General features: G+C 46.2%; 2 long non-coding RNA genes across 2 annotated transcripts; both read left to right on the forward strand.

The window, feature by feature from the left end:
• The first annotated feature begins 114 nt into the window (after positions 1–114).
• On the forward strand, positions 115–12,995 carry LOC129715567 (uncharacterized). The gene is made up of 3 exons (XR_008726524.1): positions 115–474; positions 5,377–5,549; positions 11,433–12,995. It is a non-coding gene; the product is annotated as an uncharacterized LOC129715567 (long non-coding RNA).
• Positions 12,996–18,115: 5,120 nt separating this feature from the next.
• LOC129715568 (uncharacterized) lies at positions 18,116–22,494 on the forward strand. Its single transcript, XR_008726525.1, has 3 exons — positions 18,116–18,451; positions 21,274–21,330; positions 22,170–22,494. It is a non-coding gene; the product is annotated as an uncharacterized LOC129715568 (long non-coding RNA).
• Positions 22,495–23,609: the final 1,115 nt, after the last annotated feature.

Consider the following 23,609-nt stretch of genomic DNA (forward strand, 5'->3'; position numbering starts at 1 on the left):
GAGAGAGATGCGCGATAGATTAGAGCGACGGGAGAGGGGGGGGGGGCAGGGGGGAAGGAGAGAGGTGGGCAAAGAGAGAGAGAGGGGGGAGAGAGAAGAGAAAGGCCAGCGCCGAAACTATAATATTATTTCTGGTTTCAGGTGCTGTTGGATCCGATGAATCGATCATACAATCACCGAAACAGATCACAGTTACTGAAGGCGGGACTGTGCGGCTAAACTGTGCATTTGTTGGCGACACAATCAGTTTAATTGGGTTCATTAGTTGGTACAAAGACGTGGAAACTCGTGCCGTTTCCAACACGAGCGGCGACTATTATGGTCGCGTTCTGAAATATAATTCACCGGGAATTATAAAAGAATCCATCGAAATCACTGACCTCAAAATGAACGAGACAGGAAGGTATTACTGCCGATGGACTGGTTTCACAGGGGAAATATATAATGGTCACGGCACCAATGTCACGGTCACACGTAAGTTTACAGAACCTTAACTTTACCTTTACTGTTCTTAAAAAACATTCTTAATCCGACTCCACTTGCCTTTGTGTGTCGGATGGAATTGCAGACACAAAAACTGGAGTAACTCAGCGGGACGGGCAGCATCTCTGGAGAGAAGGAATGTGTGACGTTTTGGGTCGAGACCCTTCTTCAGACTGGTTAGGGATAAGGGAAACGAGAGATATAGGCGATGATATAGAGAGATATAATGAATGACATATATGCAAAGGGTGTCAGGAGTCAGGACTCAAATGAGTTTTATTGTCATGATTGTCTGAGAAAAGTAACCATGATAAAGGAAACAGGCCATTGTTCGCTGTTTGTTGGGTGATAACGAGAAGCTGGTGCGACTTGGGTGGGGGTGGGGGTGGGGGGGGGGGATATATAGAGAGAGAGAGGATGCCGGAATTACTTGGTGAGAGAAATCAATATTCATACCACTGGGGTGTAAACTGCCCAAACCAAATATGAGATGCTGCTCCTCCAATTTGCATTTAGCCTCACTCTGACAATGGAGGAGACCGAGGACAGAAAGGTCTGTGTGGGAATGGGAAGGAGAATTAAAGTGTTCAGTAACCGGGAGATCAGGTTGGTGCAGGCGCTCTGAGCCAAGGTGTTTAGCGAAACGATCGCCCAGTCTGCGTTTGGTCTCGCCGATGTGTTAGAGTTCACATCTGGAACAACGGATACAGTAGATGAGGTTGGAGGAGCAGCAAGTGAACCTCTGCCTCACCTGAAAGGACTGTTGGGGTCCCTGGACAGAGTTGAGGGAGGAGGTTTTAGAAACATAGAAACATAGACGATAGGTACAGGAGTAGGCCATTCGGCCCTTCGAGCCTGCACCGCCATTCAATATGACCATGGCTGATCATCCAACTCAGTATCCCTGTACCTGCCTTCTCTCCATACCCTCTGATCCCGTTAGGCACAAGGGCCACATCTAACTCCCTCTTAAATATAGCCAACGAACTGGCCTCAACTACCTTCTGTGCCAGAGAATTCCACAGATTCACCACTCTCTGTGTGAAAAATGTTTTCTTCATCTCGATCCAAAAAGATTTCCCCCTTATCCTTAAACTGTGACTCCCTTGTTCTGGACTTCCCCAACATCGGGAATAATCTTCCTGCATCTAGCCTGTCCAACCCCTTAAGAATTTTGTAAGTTTCTTTAAGATCCCCCCTCAATCTTCTAAATTCTAGCGAGTACAAGCCAAGTCTATCCAGTCTTTCTTCATAAAGTTCTGACATCCCAGGAATCAGTCTGGTGAACCTTCTCTGTACTCCCTCCATGGCAAGAATGTCTTTCCTCACATTGGGAGACCAAACCTGTACGCAATACTCCAGGTGTGGTCTCACCAAGACCCTGTACAACTGCAGTAGAACCTCCCTGCTGCTATACTCAAATCCTTTTGCTATGAAAGCTAACTTACCATTCGCCTTCTCCGGTGAGGACCGGTGTTGCATCTTCTGCGGTTGCTGGGGAAGGTACCTGGAGAAGGGGTGGTCTGTGTGGGAAGGGATGAGTTGACCAGTTAGTTGAGGAGGGAACGGTCTCTGCGGAGGGAAGCAAAAAGGGGTGGAGATGGTAAAATGTGAGGAAATCCAGATGCTGGTTTAGACAGAAGATAGCTGGAGTAACTCAGCGGGACAGGCAGCATCCCTGGAGAGAAGGAATGGGTGACGTTTCGGGTGGAGACCCATTCATCATCTTGAACATCTTCTGCTTTGATCTGTCTTTTTCACACCTCACGTGCTCTTTGTACCCTTCCATATCTCTAGTCTTCCTCTTCCCACTCTCAGTCTGGGGAGAGGAAGTTGAAACGCCCAACTCCAGTACCAAGTCTGTTGAGCTTCACCCATGCTCCTCTGGGGAGGTCAGACCCTGGACAGGTTTTGTCTGGTGAACAGATGGAGCTGTGTAATGGAGATGAGGTTGCCTTCCACTCCTGTGACCACTTGGTGGCTATCCAGTGTGCTTTTGTCTCAGTTGGCTGGATGGATGCTAGGAGTTGTTTAGGGATGTTAATTGCCTGTCAGGACGCGCGTCCTTGGGTTGAGAGAGGAAGCAAGAACGCCCAGGGGAAACGCAGGCAATATAATGGAGAACGTGCAAACTCCACACAGACAGACAGCACCCGGGGTCAGGATCGAACCCGGGTTGTCTCACGACATTTAAGAGGCGTCTCGCCAAGCATTTGAAACGCTGAGACATAGAAAGGCCATGGTCCTAACGCGAGTAAATGGGATTGTGTAGATAGGTGTAATGGATGGCATTGACGGGGTGGGCCGAAAGGCCAGCGCCGAGACTATAATAGTTTTTCAATTTGATGAATCGATCATACCATCACCGAATCAGATCACAGTTACTGAGGGGCGGGACTGTGCGGCTAAACTGTGCATTTGCTAGCAACACAATCAGTTCAATTGGGCACTGAGATGAGGAAAGCACACGGTATTGGGGGTTCAGTATTGATGTGGATAGAGAACTGGCTGGCAAACAGGAAGCAAAGAGTAGGAGAAAACGGGTCCTTTTCACAATGGCAGGCAGTGACTAGTGGGGTACCGCAAGGCTCAGTGCTGGGACCCCAGCTATTTACAATGTATATTAATGATCTGGATGAGGGAATTGAAGGTAATATCTCCAAGTTTGCGGATGACACTAAGCTGGGGGGGGGGGGGGGGGGCAGTGTTAGCTGTGAGGAGGATGCTAGGAGACTGCAAGGTGACTTGGATAGGCTGGGTGAGTGGGCAAATGTTTGGCAGATGCAGTATAATGTGGATAAATGTGAGGTTATCCATTTGGTGGCAAAAATGGGGAAAGCAGACTATTATCTAAATGGTGGCCCGATTGGGAAAGGGGGAGATGCAGCGAGACCTGGGTGTCATGGTACACCAGTCATTGAAGGTAGGCATGCAGGTGCAGCAGGCAGTAAAGAAACGCGAATGGTATGTTAGCTTTCATTTCAAAAGGATTTGAGTATAGGAGCAGGGCGGTTCTACTGCAGTTGTACAGAGTCTTGGTGAGACCACACCTGGAGTATTGCGTACAGATTTGGTCTCCAAATCTGAAGAAGGACATTATTGCCATAGAGGGAGTGCAGATAACGTTCACCAGACTGATTCATGGGATGTCAGGACTGTCTTATGAAGAAAGACTGGATAGAGTTGGTTTATACTCTCTAGAATTTAGGAGATTGAGAGGGGATCTTATAGGAACTTACAAAATTCGGTGAATCTCTGGAACTCTCTGCCACAGAGGGTAGATGAGGCCAGTTCATTGGCTATATTTAAGAGGGAGTTAGATCTGGCCCTTGTGGCTAAGGGGATCAGGGGGTATGGAGAGAAGGCAGGTACGGGATACTGAGTTGGATGATCAGCCATGATCATATTGAATGGCGGTGCAGGCTCGAAGGGCCGAATGGCCTACTCCTGCACATAATTTCTATGTTTCTATGTTTCTATGTTTCTATGAAAACCTTTTTCACCCAGAGAGTTGTGAATCTATGGAATTCTCAGCGTCAGAGGGCGTGGAGGCAGGTTCTCTGGATGCTTTTCAAGAGAGAATGAGATAGGACTCTTAAAGATAACGGAGTCAATGGATATGGGGAGTGGGCAGGAACGGGGTACTGGTTGTGAATGATCAGCCATGATCACAGTGAATGGCGGTGCTGGCTTGAAGGGCCGAATGGCCTCCTCCTGCACCTATTATCTATTGTCTATTGCCCACACCGGCCAACAATGTCCCTGTCCAACTGCTTCTTAAACGATGGGATAGTCCCAGCCTCAACGACCTCTGGCAGCTTGCTCCATACACCGACTATTCTTTCCATCGAAGCGCAATCCAGTTCCTCCTTAATTCACATGCACGCTCCGCTCACTCCGACTCCTCCATATATCAGGGGTAAATTACACCTGTTCATTACCTATCAGGACGCACGTCTTTGGGATGAGAGAGGAAGCAGTAACGCCCAGGGGAAACACAGGGAATAACACGGAGAACGTGCAAACTCCACACCGGCAGTCAGCATTGAGGCCGGGATACTGGCCCTCAGAGGCAGCAGCTGCTTCGGCTATTCCCTCAAGCAATCAAGGTGGAGATAAAAGGAACAGCAGATGCGGGGTTACAAACAAAAAGACACAAAGTGCTGGAGTAACTCAGCGGGCAAGGCAGCATCTGTGGAGAACATGGATAGGTGACATTGTGGAATGCTGAAGAAGGGTGCCGACCTGAAATGTCGCCTATACACGGGGTTTGGAGATTGCATCCTTCACGTGGTCCGCCCTGTTTCGACGAATGCAATCAACATGGTGTGCACAATCAAATAAGATCAAATAGAACAAGTTGTCCAACAACTTTGGGCAATGCACGCCATACGCAAGAAGAGGAATCCTATACATGTTCTCAACAGATGCTGCCTGACCAGCTGAGTTACTCCAGCACTCTGTGAAACGTCACCTATCCATGTTCTCCACAGATGCTGCCTGACCCGCTGAGTTACTCCAGCACTTTGTGAAACGTCACCTATCCATGTTCTCCACAGATGCTGCCTGACCCGCTGAGTTACTCCAGCACTCTGTGAAACGTCACCTATCCATGTTCACCACAGATGCTGCCTGACCCGCTGACTTACTCCTGCACTCTGTGAAACGTAACCTATCCATGTTATCCACAGATGCTGCCTGACCCGCTGAGTTACTCCAGCACATTAAATTCTGTGCAAGATTCCCACATCTGTTGTTACTGTTCAGGCAACTGAAGTGTGCGAATTGGTCTACGTTTACAATGACAGTGGGAACATCTCGGTGTATAAGAATGGAAGGAGACAGAAAGAAACTGGGAAAGTAATTGGTGAACTTGATGTTTTATTCCTTCAGGCCGGATCCCTGTAGAAAGCCCTGCATGGGGATTACGTTGGCAGCTGCTGGTAATGGGAGTGAAACTTGCAACGTTCATTGTGATCAACGTTATAATAGTTTTCATCATCCGCTCATGGGAGTCTTGTGGATTTGCCAGCCGGACAAAAGAAGCCTAACAGGCTGGTCAAACGGTAAGAGGATTGCCAGCTGCATGTGTGGGTTGTATTAGCAGCTGAGGTCACTGGGCAATGGTGCATTTTATTGTCACTTACGAGGTGCCACCACAGTGAAAATATTTCCTTACAAACTAAACTAAACTAAACTCAACTCAACTCAACTAAAATAAAATGCTCTAAACGAAACTAAACGAAACTAAACTTAACCAAACCAAACTAAACAAAATTCAACTTACCTAAACTAAAATAAACGTAACTAAATTTAAACAAACGAATCCAAAGCAAAGCAAACTAAACTAAACTAAACTAAACTAAATTAAACTAAACTAAATTAAACTAAACTAAACTAAACTAAACTAAACTAAACTAAACTAAACTAAACTAAACTAAACTAAACTAAACTAAACTTAAATCAACAACTAAACTAATCTTCAATACATTCAGTTCCATTGAAATCCCGCACTCCCTTGGCCACGCTCTCATTACACTCCTACCATCAAATAGAAGATATCTGAGTCTGAAAACCGTGACCACAAGGTTCAAGAACAGCTTCTTCCCTGCAACTATCAGGCTCTTGAACATCACAGAAGACTAGGCTCAACTATGGACATGAATGGATTTCCTTGTGTTGCACCAAGGATCTAGTATTTTCGTGTTTGCACCAGATACAAATTTATTGTTGGTTTTGTTTATTATATTTTATCTAAGTGTGTTGTATGTACAGCCCTGTTACGCTGCTGCCAGTAAGAATTCCATTGTACAGTTGGCGGTACAACAAACTTAGATAAAATATAATCAACAAAACCAACAACAAATTTGTAACTAGTGCAAACCCTCTTGAATCTTGCAACGTAGACTTACTGCAACATAACAAAGGCGACCTGGCAGGGAGAACTAGACCGAACCTGGCCAGAAATAAGGAGCGCATACAGGACTTGGATGGTACCTGGATAGGACATGCTTGGAGGGATATAGGTAGGTGGGTTTAGTGTAGCTGGGACGTGTTAAATTAAATCGAGCGCGGGGCTTGCTTTCACAGAGGCCCGGGAACCGTTGGAGCGAGTGGAGGAGGGTCAGGGCTTTTACCGAAATCTGGAACGTTCCACACCCCATAGGGAGGGTTCTGGTGGAAACCGCTGATTGGTTGCATCCTCAAGGTTAGCATTTCTGCTTTCTGGTTAAAGGTACAGTGCTTTAGTAAAGGTACAGTGAGCCAAGGGTACAGTGAGCTAAGGGTACAGTGCTTTAGGAAAGGTACAGTGAGCTAAGGGTACAGTGCTTTAGGAAAGGTACAGTGAGCTAAAGGTACAGTGAGCTTTAGGAAAGGTACAGTGAGCCAAGGGTACAGTGGGCTAAAGGTACAGTGCTTTAGTAAAGGTACAGTGAGCTAAGGGTACAGTGCTTTAGTAAAGGTACAGTGGGCTAAGGGTACAGTGCTTTAGTAAAGGTACAGTGAGCCAAGGATACAGTGAGCTAAGGGCACAGTGCTTTAGTAAAGGTACAGTGGGCTAAGGGTACAGTGCTTTAGTAAAGGTACAGTGGGCTAAGGGTAAAGTGCTTTAGTAAAGGTACAGTGTTTTTTGTTTATATAATAAAGGTGCAGTTTAAAGGTCAAGAGGGAGCAGCTGTTGTGAGTCAGATACCTGCTGATTTCTCCCAGCAGTTTCTATTGTATTATACTGGTATCGGATCCAGGGTAAGGCGGGAGAATGACAGTCAGTGCAGTGTACTGTTCTGGATGTCAGATGTGGGAGGTCATGGTGTCGGATGGCCCTCCATACGTCCACATCTGCACCAGGTGCAGCGAGATGGGGCTCCTAAGGGACCGTATTAGGATCCTTGAGCAGCAGCTCGATGACCTCGCTCTGATCAGGGAGAGTGAGGAGGTCATAGAGGGGAGTTATAGAGAGGTGGTCGCTCCAAAACCACGGGAGAGAGACATGTGGGTCACGTTAAGGAAGGGCAAGGAGCAGAGGCAGGAACGAGTGAGTACTCCAATGTCGGTACACCTCGCAAATAAATACTCCTTTTTGAGTACGGATGGGGGTGACAGCCTACCCGGGGGTAGCGACAGCGGACGGGCCTCCAGCACAGAGACCGGCCCTGTTGCTCCGAAAGGTAGGGACAAAAAGAAGAGGGCAATAGTAATTGGGGACTCTATTGTTAGGGGGTCGGATAGGCGATTCTGTGGACGCAGTCGGGAGACCAGGATGGTGGTCTGCCTCCCTGGTGCCAAGGTCTCGGACGTGTCTCAACGCATCCAAGATATCCTTAAATCAGAGGGAGAGGAGCCTGAGGTCGTGGTACATATAGGTACCAATGACATAGGTAAAAAAAGGGAAGAGGTCCTGAAGGGAGGATTTAGGGAGTTGGGAGGAGAGTTAAGAAAAAGGACCAAAAAGGTAACAATCTCAGGATTACTGCCTGTGCCACGCGACAGTGAGAGTAGGAATGGAGCGAGGTGGAGGATAAATGCGTGGCTGAAAGACTGGTGCAGAGGGCAGGGATTCAAGTTTCTGGATCATTGGGACTTCTTTTGGGGAAGGTGGGACCTGTACAGAAAGGATGGGTTGCACTTGAACCCGAGGGGGACCAATATCCTGGCGGGGAAATTTGCAAAGGCTACTGGGGAGGCTTTAAACTAGAATGGTTGGGGCGAGGGACTCAAATAGAGAAAGCTAGTAGACAGAATGGGAGGCAGGAAGCAGAAAAGGGAAGCACTCGGACACAAGAGGAGAAAGAAAAAAAAGGAAATAAACAGAGAATAAGAGAGGGGGGGGTTTCTTAAATGTGCATATTTTAATGCTAGGAGCATTGTAAGAAAGGTGGATGAGCTTAGAGTCTGGATAGACAACTGGAAGTATGATGTTTTGGCGATCAGTGAAACATGGTTGCAGGAGGGCTGTGATTGGAAACTAAATATTCCAGGATTTTGTTGCTTCAGGTGTGATAGAATTGGAGGGGCAAGAGGTGGAGGTGTTGCATTGCTAGTCAGGGAAGATATTACAGCAGTGCTTTGGCAGGATAGATTGGAGGGCTCATCTAGGGAGGCTATTTGGGTGGAATTGAAAAGTGGGAAAGGTGTAGCAACACTTATAGGGGTATATTATAGACCGCCAAATGGGGATCGAGAATTGGAAGAGCAAATATGTAAGGAGATAGCAGATATTAGTAGTAAGCACAAGGTAGTGATTGTGGGAGATTTTAACTTTCCACACATAGACTGGGAAACACATTCTGTAAATGGGCTGGATGGGTTGGAGTTTGTAAAATGTGTGCAGGATAGTTTTAATAGCAGCAATACATAGAGGTACATACTAGAGGAGGGGCAGTGCTGGACCTCCTGTTAGGAAATGAGACGGGACAGGTGGCGGAGGTATGCATTGGGGAGCACTTCGGGTCCAGTGATCACAATACCATTAGTTTCAATATAATTATGGAGAGGGTCAGAACTGGACCTAGGGTTGAGATTTTTGATTGGAGAAAGGCTAACTTTGATGAGATGCGAAATGATTTAACAGGAGTGAACTGGGACATTTTGTTTTATGGGAAGGATGTGGAAAAGAAATGGAGGACATTTAAAGGTGAAATTTTAAGAGTACAGAATCTTTATGTCCCTGTTCGGTTGAAAGGAAACAGTAAAAATTGGAAAGAGCTCTGGTTTTCAAGGGAAATTGGACATCTTGTTCGGAAAAAGAGGGAGATCTACAATAATTATAGGCAGCATGAAGTAAATGAGGTGTTTGAAGAGTATAAGGAATGTAAAACGAATATTAAGAAATAAATTAGAAAAGCTAAAAGAAGATATGAGGTTGCTTTGGCAAGTAAGGTGAAAGTAAATCCAAATGGTTTCTACAGCTATATTAATAGCAAAAGGATAACGAGGGATAAAATTGGTCCATTGTTTTTCTTCGGTATTCACCAAGGAGAAAGATATTGAATTATGTGAGGTAAGGGAAACAAGTAGAGTAGCTATGGATACTATGAGTGTCAAATTAAAAGAAGTACTGACACTTTTGAAAAATATAAAAGTGGACAAGTCTCCAGGTCCTGACAGGATATTCCCTAGGACATTGAGGGAAGTTCAATATGATCAGCCATGATCATATTGAATGGCGGTGCAGGCTCCAAGGGCCGAATGGCCTACTCCTGCACCTAATTTCTATGTTTCTAAGTTAGTGTAGAAATAGCCGGGGCTATGACAGAAATATTTCTAATGTCATTAGAAACGGGAATAGTCCCCGAGGATTGGCGTACTGCGCATGTTGTTCCATTGTTCAAAAGGGGTTCTAAGAGTAAACCTAGCAATTATAAACCTGTTAGTTTGACTTCAGTGGTGGGCAAATTAATGGAAAAGATACTTAGAGATAATATATATAAGCACCTGTATAAACAGGGTCTGATTGGGTACAGTCAACATGGATTTGTACCTGGAAGGTCATGTTTGACTAATCTTCTTGAATTATTTGAAGAGGTTACTAGGGAAATTGAAAGCAGTGGATGTTGTCTATATGGACTTTAGTAAGGCCTTTGACAAGGTTCCTCATGGAAGGTTGGTTAAGAAGGTTCAACTGTTGGGTATAAATGCAGGAATAGCAAGATGGATTCAACAGTGGCTGAATGGGAGAAGCCAGAGGGTAATGGTGGATGGCTGTTTATCGGGTTGGAGGCAGGTGACAGGTGGGGTGCCTCAGGGATCTGTGTTGGGTCCTTTGTTGTTTGTCATATACATCAATGATCTGGATGAAGGTGTGGTAAATTGGATTAGTAAGTATGCAGATGATACCAAGATAGGGGGTGTTGTGGATAATGAAGAGGATTTCCAAAGTCCACAGAGTGATTTAGGCAATTTGGAAGAATGGGCTGAAAGATGGCAGATGGAGTTTAATGCTGATAAATGTGAGGTGTTACACCTTGGCAGGACAAATCAAAATAGGACGTACATGGTAAATGGCAGGGAATTGAAGAATACAGTTGAACAGAGGGATCTGGGAATAACCGTGCATAGTTCATTGAAGGTGGAATCTCATATAGATAGGGTGGTAAAGAAAGCTTTTGGTATGCTAGCCTTTATAAATCAGAGCATTGAGTATAGAAGCTGGAATGTAGTGTTAAAATTGTACAAGGCATTGGTGAGACCTGATCTGGAGTATGGTGTGAAATATTGGTCGCCCAATTATAGGAAGGATGTCAACAAAATAGAGAGAGTACAGACAAGATTTACTAGAATGTTGCCTGGGTTTCAACAACTAAGTTACAGAGAAAGGTTGAATAAGTTAGGTCTTTATTCTCTGGAGTGCAGAAGGTTAAGGGGGGACTTGATAGAGGTCTTTAAAATGATGAGAGGGATAGACAGAGTTGATGTGGATAAGCTTTTCCCATTGAGAATAGGGAAGATTCAAACAAGAGGACATGACTTTAGAATTAAGGGACAGAAGTTTAGGGATAACATGAGGGGGAATTTCTTTACTCAGAGAGTGGTAGCGGTGTGGAATGAGCTTCCATTGGAAGTGGTGGAGGCAGGTTCGTTGGTATCATTTAAAAATAAATTGGATAGGCATATGGATGGGAAGATAATGGAGGGTTATGGTATGAGTGCAGGCAGGTGGGACTAAGGGAAAAACGTTTTTCGGCACGGACTTGTAGGGCCGAGATGGCCTGTTTCCGTGCTGTAATTGTCATATGGTTATTTGGTTACATGTTGGCTGGTGTGGGGAAAGTGCGCCTAAAGATCCTGTTTCCACGCTGTATCACTCCATGACTCTATGACTAGGAGCTATGTGGACACATACTTGACAAGAACTTTAATAACAATAATGTAGTCAATTGTGTTCAATGCTATTAATGTTTTTGTGCCTGTACATGTGGTATAATAATGTATATATTTTATTTTCACAGACCATAAGTGTTGAACTCCCTACATATTTGAATCAACTCATCCAACAGATCAAACCATGAAAAGCAAACTCATTACTGAATCAACATTAGCTCAGTCAGCTGTGCTGATACTGTTGTGGGCCATTTGGGATAATGTAATTTGTGAAATCTTACACTCATTAAAACTCCACATTGCCTTCTTGTTTGTTCGTTCCTGACAACAACAGATTCAAGTCAGAGTGGTTGCATTTCAAACGCAGACCAATAGACAATAGACAATAGACAATATTTGGTCTACAGTATACAAGCCCAGCCGCTCCATTCTCTCAGCATATGACAGTCCCGCGTTCCCGGGAATTAACCTTGTAAACCTATGTTGCACTCCCTCAATAGCACGAATGTCCCTCCTCAAATTAGGGGACCAAAACTGCACAGAAAACTACTCCAGGTGTGGTCTCACTAAGGCCCCATACATCTGCAGAAGGACCTCTTTGCTCCTATACTCAACTACTCTTGTTATGAAGGCCAATTCGCTTTCTTCACTGCCTGCTGTGCCTGCATGCTTATTTTCATTGACTGATGAACACGGACCCCCCAGATTTGGTTATACTTCCCCTTTTCCAAAATTGACACCATTCAGATAATAATCTGCCTTCCTGTTCTCGCCACCAATGTGGATAACGTCACATTTATCCATATTAAACTGACCTGCCATGCATCTGCCCACTCCCCCAACCTGCCCAAGTCACCCTGCATCATCATAGCATCCTCCTCATAGTTCACACTGCCAATCAGCTTCGTGTCATCTGTAAATTTGTTAATGTTGCTTTGAATCCCTTCATCTAAAGCATTGATGTATATTGTAAATAGCTACAGTCACCATTTTCCCCAGAGATGCTGCCTGACCCGCTGAGTTACTCCAGCTTTTCGTATCACCTTTTTCGGACATGGACTGATGGATCTCCCGGTTGCAAACCATTTTAACTCTCCTTCCCATTCCCACACCGACCCCCTCTGCCCTGGGTCTCCATTGCCTGAGTGAGGCCATTGGGGAAACGGAACTTGATAGTCCATCTGGACAGCTTAGAACCCAATATTTTCCAATGTCAGGTAAATCACCTGTAACCCCCCTCCCTCCCTTCCCCCACTCTCCCATGTGCCAAAGCTGGATATGCACCCATTTCCCTTCCCCGCCCCTTCCGCCTTTCTTCCTTCCTCTTGTTCCGCAATCATATTTTCCATTCACACCTCTAATTCCCTCATGGAATGCCTAATTGTATCAACTTCCCTTACCCTTTCACGCAGCGAGTTTCAGATCCACGTGACACACTATTGCACCTGTATACGATTTGTATAGATTGTATCATGTGTGGTGGAGACGTTCACGTGTCGCATGAACACTCATTTAATATTTAAACACACACAGTGTAATATACAATAGACAATAGGTGCAGGAGGAGGTCATTCGGCCCTTCGAGCCAGCACCGCCATTCAATGTGATCATGACTGTTCATCCAACTCAGTACCCCGTTCCTGCCTTCTCTCCATATCCCCTGACTCCGCTATCTTTAAGAGCTCTATCTAGCTCTCTCTTGAACGTATCCAGCGTACCGGCCTCCACCGCCCTCTGAGGCAGAGAATTCCACGCTCACACTCTCTATGTGAAGAAGTCGTTCCTCATCACCGTTCTAAATGGCATATTCTTAATATTAATATTAGTAACAAAGCGATGGCTGCCAAGTGAAGTCTAGCTCTGTCGTCCAGATCAGCGTTGATTGTTCGGCCCAGAACTTCCCACACCGACCCCTCTGCCCTGAGCCTCCTCCATTGCCTGAGTGAGGCCATTGGAGAATCTGGACCTCATTCTCCATCTCGGTAGCTTAGAACCCAATATTGAACTGTGAATTTTCTAATGTCAGATCACGCCAGTTCAGGCGACAGTTCGAGCTCGACAAACGAATCTTCGACACCAAGGTGTCTCGGCCACAAGGTGGCGCCACAATGGTGTGATTTGACAGAGATTGTTACAGGTTGTAATAATAGACCAATAATGACACTTTGTTAATAGGATCTTGTTCATGTTCTTTATAAAATGACAACAATTTATCGCTGAATGATGTGCGCTGGAAAGTTATTAAAAGTCCTGCTGTATCCGAAACTGTAATAAGTCTCATCTGTTACATGTATGTCCATTCTACCGGCAAATACACGTATGTGTCTCATAAGGTCATAAGGACATGTGATAGGCGCACAATTAGGCCATTTGGTCCATCAAGTCTACTCCACCATTCAATCATGGCTGAACTATATCTCCCTCCTAACCCCATTCCCCTGCCTTCTCCCCAATCCTCTAACACCTGTACTAATCAATAATCTATCTATCTTTGCCTTACAAATATCCACTGACTTGACATCCACAACCTTCTGTGGCAAATAATTCCACAGATTCACCACCCTCTGACTAAATAATTTCCTCCCCATCTCCTTCCGAAAAGAACCTCCTTTAATTCTGAGGCTATGACCTCGAGTCCTAGACTCTCTGGTTAGTGGAATAATCCTCTCCACATCCACTCTATCCAAGCCTTTCACCATTCAGTAAATGTCAATGAGATATCCTCTCATCCTTCTAAATTCCTGCTGGTACAGGCCCAGTGCCGTCAAACGCTCATCATATGTTAACCCACTCAATCCTGGGATCATTCGTGTAAATCTCCTCTGGGCCCTCTCCAGAGCCAGCACATCCTTCCTCAGATATTGGTCTTGTAGAATCCTACAGCTCCTCTCCTTGGCATTCACTGCAACCCGATCTCAGATAAAACATTTCCAATCTCCGCAATGTGTTAACAAACAATCTGAAATAGTGTTTGAAATTAACCCAAGGAATATACACAAGTAAAAGATCACAACATCCCAAAGGAGCAGCAGCAACTGTGGAGAACATGGTTATTACCGGATTGTCTGCAGAACAAAGCATTTCACTGCATCAAGGTACATGTGAGAATCAAGTGTCATTAGGGCGGCACGGTGGCGCAGCGGTAGAGTTGCTGCTTACAGCACTTTCAGCGGCAGAATCGCAGGTTCGATCCCCACTACGGGTACTGTCTGTACGGGGTTTGTTCGTTCTCCTCGGGACCTGGTCAAAATGTCTCCGAGATCTTCATTTTCATCCCACACTCCATAGACAGACAGGTTTGTACGATAATTGACTCAGTATTTCTGTAAATTGTCCCTAGTGTGTGTAGTGTAGTGTTAATGTGCGGGGGTCGCTGGTCGGTGCGGACACGGTGGGCCGAAGGACCTGTTTCCGCTCTGTTCTCTAAACCCAACTAAACTAAACGAAACTAAAAATCATTGAAGCTCTGAATAGGTGACGTTTCTGGTCAGAACACGTATTCAGACTTTGTGTCTATTTTTGTAAACCAGCATTTGCAGTTCCTTGTTTCTACAATATATACAGTTGGTTCTGCTGTAACTCGACATCTGCTTCTTGAAGAAACCTCGCCAGTATGTCAATTGGAAACATGGGTTTGGGCTCGAGTGTTTCTGAACGTAACGCTTAACCCCCAGACAATTATCCAAAACAATGAGTTTTTTTTTCATAGCTAAAATATATATATATGTGTATTACTGCAAGCTAAAATACTAATGTTACATTGTTAAATTGAGTATTATTGCACAAGCGGTTGCTTGTACATTTCAATAGCTACTTGCAGCGAAATCGACAGTCTGTGTTCTTCAGAAACAATTATCACTGATTGCTACAGGGAGGTTACATGGAAACAGTTTTTCGTTATCCCCGACTGTTTTCCACAAGGCCGGTTTTTTTCCTGCATGTAAATTTGCATAATGGGTTTCAAGTGGTTCTCCAGCATCAGTCGAGTCATGTCTCAATCGCGTTGTGCAAACACTAAAATAGCTGAAATTTCCTGCATTGTGAAACATTTCGGGGGATTTGCTACTGACATCAGTACAAAGATCTTTCAATTTCAATGCATTGCTCCAACGTTCCTAACCAATGACCGTTCCAAAAAATGCATGGCCACGGATCAGACAGCAGGATTTCAGTGTTTAAGAAGGAACTGCAGATGCTGGAGAATCGAAGGTACACAAAAAAGCTGGATAAACTCAGCGGGTGCAGCAGCATCTATGGAGCGAAGGAAATAGGCAACGTTTCGGGCCGAAACCCTTCTTCAGACTGATCGGGGGCGGGGACAAGAAAGGAAAAAGGAGGAGGGTTATCAGTTATCATTTTAGTTTATTGTCACGTGTGGATAAATGTGAGGTTATCTACTTTGGTGGCAAAAACAGGAAAGTAGATTATTATCTGAATGGTGGCCGATTAGGAAAGGGGGAGATGCAACGAGACCTGGGTGTCATGGTACACCAGTCATTGAAAGTAAACATGCAGGTGCAGCAGGCAGTGAAGAAAGCGAATGGTATGTTAGCATGCATTGCAAAATGATTTGAGTATAGGAGCATAGAGGTTCTACTGCAGTTGTACAGGGTCTTGGTGAGACCACACCTGGAGTATTGCGTACAGTTTTGTCGCTTAATCTTAGGAAATACATTCTTGCCATAGAGGGAGTGCAGAGAAGGTTCACCAGACTGATTCCTGGGATGTCAGGACTTTCATATGAAGAAAGACTGGATAGACTCGGCTTGAACTCGCTAGAATTCAGAAGATTGAGGGGGGATCTTATAGAAACTTACAAAATTCTTAAGGAGTTGGACAGGCTAGATGCAGGAAGATTGTTCCCGATGTTGGGGACGTCCAGAACAAGGGGTCACAGTTTAAGGATAAGGGGGGAATCTATTAGGACAGAGATGAGGAAAACATTTTTCACACAGAGAGTGCTGAATCTCTGGAATTCTCTGCCGCGGAAGATTGTTTTGGCTATATTTATGAGGGAATTAGATGTGGCCTTTGTGGCTAAAGGGATCAGGGGGTATGGAGAGAAGGCAGGTACAGGATACTGAGTTGGATGATCAGCCATTATCATATTGAATTGCGGTGCAGGCTCGAAGGGCCGAATGGCCTCCTCCTGCACCTATTTTCTATGTTTCTATGTCTATGTTTCTATGTCTATGTTTCTACGTGTACCGAGGTACAGTGAAAAGCTTTTGTTGCGTGCTAACCAGTCAGCGGAAAAACATAACATTATTACAATCACCGAAGAAGGGTCTCGACACGAAACGTCGCCCATTCATTCTCGCCAGAGATGCTGCCTCACCCGCTGAGTTTCTCCAGCAATTTGTGTCTACCTGTGGGATAGAACTAATGGATGGGGTGATCATTGGTCGGCGCGGACTCTGTGGGCCGAATGGACTGTTTCCGCGCAGTTTCTCTAAAGCCACTAATGTCTAAAGACTCACTAAAACAGGTCACTGCATTTCTGTAAAAGGCCGCCATTGGCACTGTCAGATTCTTATCCAGGGATTGACACGTGTCCCAGGTGAAGCAGCGATTCCCAGCATCTGTTCAGATCCAGAGTGTTCTAGTGCTCATTGAGACTTAGAGTGATACAGTGTGGAAACAGGCCCTTCGGCCCAACGTGTCCATACCGACCAATACATCCCATACACTACATTCTACCCTTGTCCCGCCCCTCCCCTGACATTAGTCCGAAGAGTCTCGACCCGAAACGTCGCCCATTCCTTCTCTCCAGAGATGTTGCCTGTCCCGCTGGGTGACTCCAGCATTTTGTGTCTACCTTCGATTTAAACCAGCACCTGCAGTTATTTCTTGCACATTTTGTCCGCTCCGCTGCGAAATCTCCTCAAGGTGTGTCTACTTTGAAGAAGTACTCCTCCTCTCTCCGACGAGAGTTCAGTAACATCCTCTCTCTCACTCCTACATTCTATCCTTGCCTCTCCCTCTCCCCTGACATCAGTCTGAAGAAGGGTCTCGACCCGAAACGTCACCCATTCCTTCTCCCCAGATATGCTGCCTGTCTCGCTGAGTTACTCCATCATTTTGTGTCTACCATTTACACTAGTCTCACCTGCCCGAGTTTGCCCCATATCACTCCACACCTGTCCTACCCATGCACCTGTCCGATTGTATCTTAAACCTGCGATAGTCCCTGCCTCAACTATCTCCTCTGGCAGCTTGTTCCAGAAACCCATCACCCTCTGTGTGAAAATGTTACCCCTCAGTCTTTTTAGTTTAAGTTTGATTTGGTTTAGTTTGGTATAGTTCAGTTCAGATCAGGTTGGTTTTGTTCCGTTTAGAATTACAACGTGGAAACAGGCCATTCGGCCCACCGAGTCCACGCCGTACAGCCATTAGCCGCTCACATTTGTTCTGTGTTATGTATAGATACTTACTAAATCCTTAAGGGATTGGACAGGCTAGATGCAGGAAGATTGTTCCCGATGGTGGGGAATTCCAGAACAAGGGGTCACAGTTTAAGGATAAGGGGAAAGTCTTTTAGGACCGAGATGAGAAAATCATTTTTTACACAGAGAGTGGTGAATCTCTGGAACTCTCTGCCACAGAGGGTAGTTGAGGCCAGTTTATTGGCTATATTTAAGAGGGAGTTAGATGTGGCCCTTGTGGCTAAAGGGATCAGGGGTATGGAGAGAAGGCAGGTACGGGATACTGAGTTGGATGATCAGCCATGATCATATTGAATGACGTCAGTCTCAGTCTACCCCCACGACAGAAGGGGGAGGAGTTGTACAGTTTGATCGCCACAGGGAAGAAGGATCTCCAGTGACGTTCTGTGCTGCATCTTGGTGGAACCAGTCTGTTGCCTGCCCTCCAAGGCCACCTCCCATGAATCCAACTCCGCCCCCAGGTCGGAGCCAGCCTTCCTGGTGAGTTTTAGCTGGAGAAACCCAAGGCATGGTGACCACACAGAATTTGCCCTCGTCACCCGACATGGTTTACGGAAGCTAGAATTGTGCCGGATGCAGATAAGACTGGAGGTTGACGAGACCTCTCTGTTTTTGTAGCTCGGTGTTTCGCTTCGCCCCCTGTAAGAAGTCCAAGGGCTGCTTTAGATCCAACGCTGCCAGTGCGCGACAATTGAGTGGGGGTAAGTACCGGAATATCGAGTAGCCCTGGGTAGGGCGTTGGGAATATTGTGTGTTTATGTTGGTGGGTCTAACCAGGTCAGTTTGTGTGTTTATGTGTAGTGGGATGTTGGTGGGTCTAACCAGGTTAGTTTGTGTGTTTATGTGTAGTGGGATGTTGGTGGGTCTAACCAGGTTAGTTTAATTTTGAAATACAGTGCTAACGGACCCTTCGGGCGGAGAGCACCCGTGGTCGGGATCGAACCCGGGACTCTGGCGCTGTGAGCGCTGTAAGGCAGCAACTCTACCGCTGCGCCACCATGGCCGCCAGTCTCATGCGGTAGAAGACTGAGTGTTGGTCAATGAGTTACTCTGGAGGGTGTTCATGGATGGAAGGGGGAGGGGGAGTGGGGAGAGGAGGAAGGGGGGGGGGGGAGAGGTGGAGGCAGAGAAGGGAGGGGGGGGGGGAGAGGGGGGGGGAGGAGAAAGAGGGAAGAGAGAAGGGAGAGGGAGGAGAGGGGGGAGACAGGTGGTGAGAGAAAGGGGGGGGGGAGAGATGGGGGAAGAGAGGGGGCGAGGGAGGGAGGGGCAGAGAGAGGAGGGGAAGAGCCTGTTCCACGTTATTTATATTTAACTTATCTTGTGTATGTATCGAGGAGTGGGGGAATTGAAGACTGTACGGAGAAAAAAAACTCTTAAAGAAAGCGGGTTGTTTAAGAAGGAACTGCAGATGCTGGAAAATTGAAGGTAGACAAAAATGCTGGAGAAAGTCAGCGGGTGCAGCAGCATCTATGGAGCGAAGGAAATAGGCAACGTTTTTGTGTACCTTAAAGATAGCGGAGTCAGAGGATATGGGGAGAAGGCTGGAACGGGGTACTTACTGATTGGGGACTTTAAACCCCCAACTCCGCGAGATATCAAGTTGGTGGACACATTTGTGAACCATGTGAATGCAGAAGGGCGGTAAATCCAGAGGAACTAAACAACTTGGCGTTAACCAGGCTGTAGATGCGGTATCTCAACATCAATTTCCACACGTCGTTATTAATCACACACTTCTTTTCTTACATCATAATCAAAACATTTAGGAAGTTTAGTTGCCTGCTTGTGAGGAAGTGAAACTAGCTGTGAGCAATCTTGATGCTTCTGTTTTAAATTTCATGCGAAAAGATCAGAATATCTTTAGCTTGCTTCCTCTTGCTTGAAGTCCACTGTACCCACATGTTGATATGATGATCGGCCCTGTTACTAGGGACCCGGGATCCAATTATCCACGTTTGATCTAGACCCTGACTGCTGTCTGAATAGAGTCTGCACATCTCCCAATGCACTTCTTGGGGTTACTTGTGTGCTCCAGTATCCTGGTTTGAAGCTAAATGGCTAGGAAGTAAATTGGGGACAAAGTAGAGATGGTTCAAAACTTGAAATTCCAAGAGGTCAAAGTCACCAACAACTTCTCCTGCACCATCCATATTGGAGCAACGATGAATAGACAACAGACAATAGACAATAGGTGCAGGAGTAGGACATTCGGTCTTTCGAGCCAGCACCGCCATTCAATGTGATCACGGCTGATCATCTCAAATCAGTACCCCCTTTCTCCCTTCACCCCATATCCCTTGATTCCGCTGTCATTAAGAACTCTTTCTAACTCTCTCATGAAAATCATCCAGAGAACCGGCCTCCGCCGCCTTCTGAGGCAGAAAATTCCACAACTTTTTTTCCTCATCTCCGTTCTAAATGGCTTACACCTTATTCTTAAACTGGTTCTGGACTCCCCCAACATCGGGAACATGTTTCCTGCCTCTAGCGTGTCCAAAGCCTGAATCATCTTATATGTTTCAATGAGATTCCCCCTCATCCTTCTAAACTCCAGGGTATATAAGCCCAGCCGCTCCATTCTATTGAGATATGGCAGTCCCGCCATCCCGGGAATTAACCTGGTAAACATACGCTGCACTCCCTCAATAGTAAGAATATCCGTCCTCAAATTTGGAGACCAAAACTGCACACAATACTCCACGTGTGGTTCACTAGGGCTCTGTACAACTGCAGAAGGACCTCTTTGCTCCTGTACTCAACTTCTCTTGTTATAAAGGCCAACAGGCCATTCGCTTTCTTCACTGCCTGCTGTACCTGCATGCCCACTTTCATAGACTGATGAACAAGGACCCTCCAGATGCCATTGTACTTCCCCCTTTCCCAACAGGGTGGAAGTAGAACCATGAGAGCAGCGGGTGGCTCATTATCGCCCCCATCTTACTTATAGACCTGCCAATGAGTGGATTATTTGCACGCAAAGAGTTACAAGGATTTGTCATATTTGAGGCAGCTAATGCCCTGTTTCTTCCGGAAAAGCGGCCCAGCTTGTTCCTCCTGAATGTATTTCACAATGTAGCACCCAAAATGTTATAACTCCGCCCCGTCCATAGTGCCGGAGGAACCAAACGGGTCCGGCGGCATCTCCGGAGGTCAAAACAATGAACCGCAGGTGCTGGTTAATGCACAAGGGGACATAACGTGATGGAGTAACTCAACAGGTCAGGCAGCGCCCCTGGAGATGGGAACGAGGAACTACAATGCTGGTTGATGCACAAGAAAGAGGACTTAATCTGCTCGAGCAACTCCACCGGACAGGCAGCGTCTCTGGAGGTGGGAACAGGGAACTGCAGAGCCTGGTGGATGCACAACAGAACAAAAAGTACTGGAGTAGATCAGCGGGTCAGAAGCATCTCTGGAGAACATGGACAAGCGACGTTTCGGGTCTGGACCTCTCTTCAGACGGATTTCCCATTTCTTCCGCAGATGCTGCCTGACCTGTTTTTGTGTTTGTTTCCGCCCACAGGTAGTCGTTCAAAGATGCAGTGGAGTGTGGTCGCTTGGTCCGTTCTGCTGTTGTCTGGTAGGTTTACACACGCACACACACACACACACACACACACACACACACACACACACACACACACACACACACACACACACACACACACACACACACACACACACACACACACACACACACACACGCACGCACACACACACACACACACACACACACACACAACACACACACACACACACACACACACACACACACACACACACACACACACACACACACACACACACACACATACACACCATAAGAGTCGCGGATGCCTCATTATCGCCCCCTGGTTTATTCTGTCAATCATTTAGACCCCGGGGTTCAAAGTGGGTTGTTTTGATGTTGCGAAATGTAGTGGTGTTATGTAAATAGCAAGAAAGATTCTTCAAGAAGACAGCATGACACATATCAGTTAGAAAATGGGCGACATGTTAGTGAACGGAACTTAACGTTGACAAAGGCGAGCTCCATGTTAATTAGTCCACACCACGACGTTATCCCACTTTCCCATCAACTCACAACACATCAGGATACATTTACAGAGGATTATTAACCGACCAACCTGCACGTCTTTGGGATGTGGGTGGGAACCGGAGCACCCGGAGAAAACCCGCGCGGTCCCTGGGATAACGTGAAAATTCCACAAGGACAGATAGCACGCGGGGTCAGGATCAAACCCGGGTTGTCTCACGATATTTAAAAAGCGTCTCGCCAAGTACTTGAAACGCTGAGACATAGAAAGGCCATGATCCTAACGCGAGTAAATGGGATTGTGTAGATAGGTGTAATGGATGGCATTGACGGGGTGGGCCGAAAGGCCAGCGCCGAGACTATAATATTATTTCTGGTTTCAGGTGCTGTTGGATCCGACGAATCGATCATACAATCACCGAAGCAGATCACAGTTACTGAAGGCGGGACTGCGCGGCTAAACTGTACATTTGTTGGCAACACAAGCAGTTTAATCGGGGCCATTAGTTGGTACAAGGACGTGGAAACTCGTGACGTTTCCAACACGAGCGGCGACTATTATGGTCGCGTTCTGAAATATAATTCACAGGGAATTCTAAAAGAATCCATCGACATCACTGACCTCAAAGTGAACGATACAGGAAGGTATTACTGCCGAGTGCGTGTTTTCACAGGGGGAATATATAATGGTCACGGCACAGATGTCGCAGTCACACGTAAGTTTGCGTTACCTTAACTTTGTATTTACTGTTCTTAAACATTCTTAATCCGACTCCACTTGCCTTTGTGTGTCGGATGGAACTGCAGACACAAAAACTGGAGAAACTCAGCGGAACAGGCAGCATCTCTGGAGAGAAGGAATGTGTGACGTTTTGGGTCGAGACCCTTCTTCAGACTGGTTAGGGATAAGGGAAACGAGAGATATAGGCGATGATATAGAGAGATATAATGAAGGACATATATGCAAAGGGTGTCAGGAGTCAAGAGGTCAAATGAGTTTTATTGTCATTATTGTCTGAGAAAAGTAACCATGATAAAGGAAACAGGCCATTGTTCGCTGTTTGTTGGGTGATAACGAGAAGCTGGTGCGACTTGGGTGGGGGTGGGGGTGGGGGGTAGAGAGAGAGAGGATGCCGGAATTACTTGGTGAGAGAAATCAATATTCATACCACTGGGGTGTAAACTGCCCAAACCAAATATGAGATGCTGCTCCTCCAATTTGCATTTAGCCTCACTCTGACAATGCAGGAGACCGAGGACAGAAAGGTCTGTGTGGGAATGGGAAGGAGAATTAAAGTGTTCAGTAACCGGGAGATCAGGTTGGTGCAGGCGCTCTGAGCCAAGGTGTTTAGCGAAACGATCGCCCAGTCTGCGTTTGGTCTCGCCGATGTGTTAGAGTTCACATCTGGAACAACGGATACAGTAGATGAGGTTGGAGGAGCAGCAAGTGAACCTCTGCCTCACCTGAAAGGACTGTTGGGGTCCCTGGACAGAGTTGAGGGAGGATGTATAGGGACCGGTGTTGCATCTCCTGCGGTTGCTGGGGAAGGTACCTGGAGAAGGGGTGGTCTGGGTGGGAAGGGATGAGTTGACCAGGGAGTTGAGGAGGGAACGGTCTCTGCGGAGGGAAGCAAAAAGGGGTGGAGATGGGAAAATGTGAGGAACTCCAGATGCTGGTTTAGACCGAAGATAGCTGGAGTAACTCAGCGGGACAGGCAGCATCTCTGGAGAGAAGGAATGGGTGACGTTTCGGGTGGAGACCCATTCATCATCTTGAGCATCTTCTGCTTTGATCTGTCTTTTTCACACCTCACGTGCTCTTT

Source organism: Leucoraja erinacea, unplaced genomic scaffold (assembly GCF_028641065.1).
Source record: "Leucoraja erinacea ecotype New England unplaced genomic scaffold, Leri_hhj_1 Leri_1257S, whole genome shotgun sequence".
NCBI lineage: Eukaryota > Metazoa > Chordata > Chondrichthyes > Rajiformes > Rajidae > Leucoraja > Leucoraja erinaceus.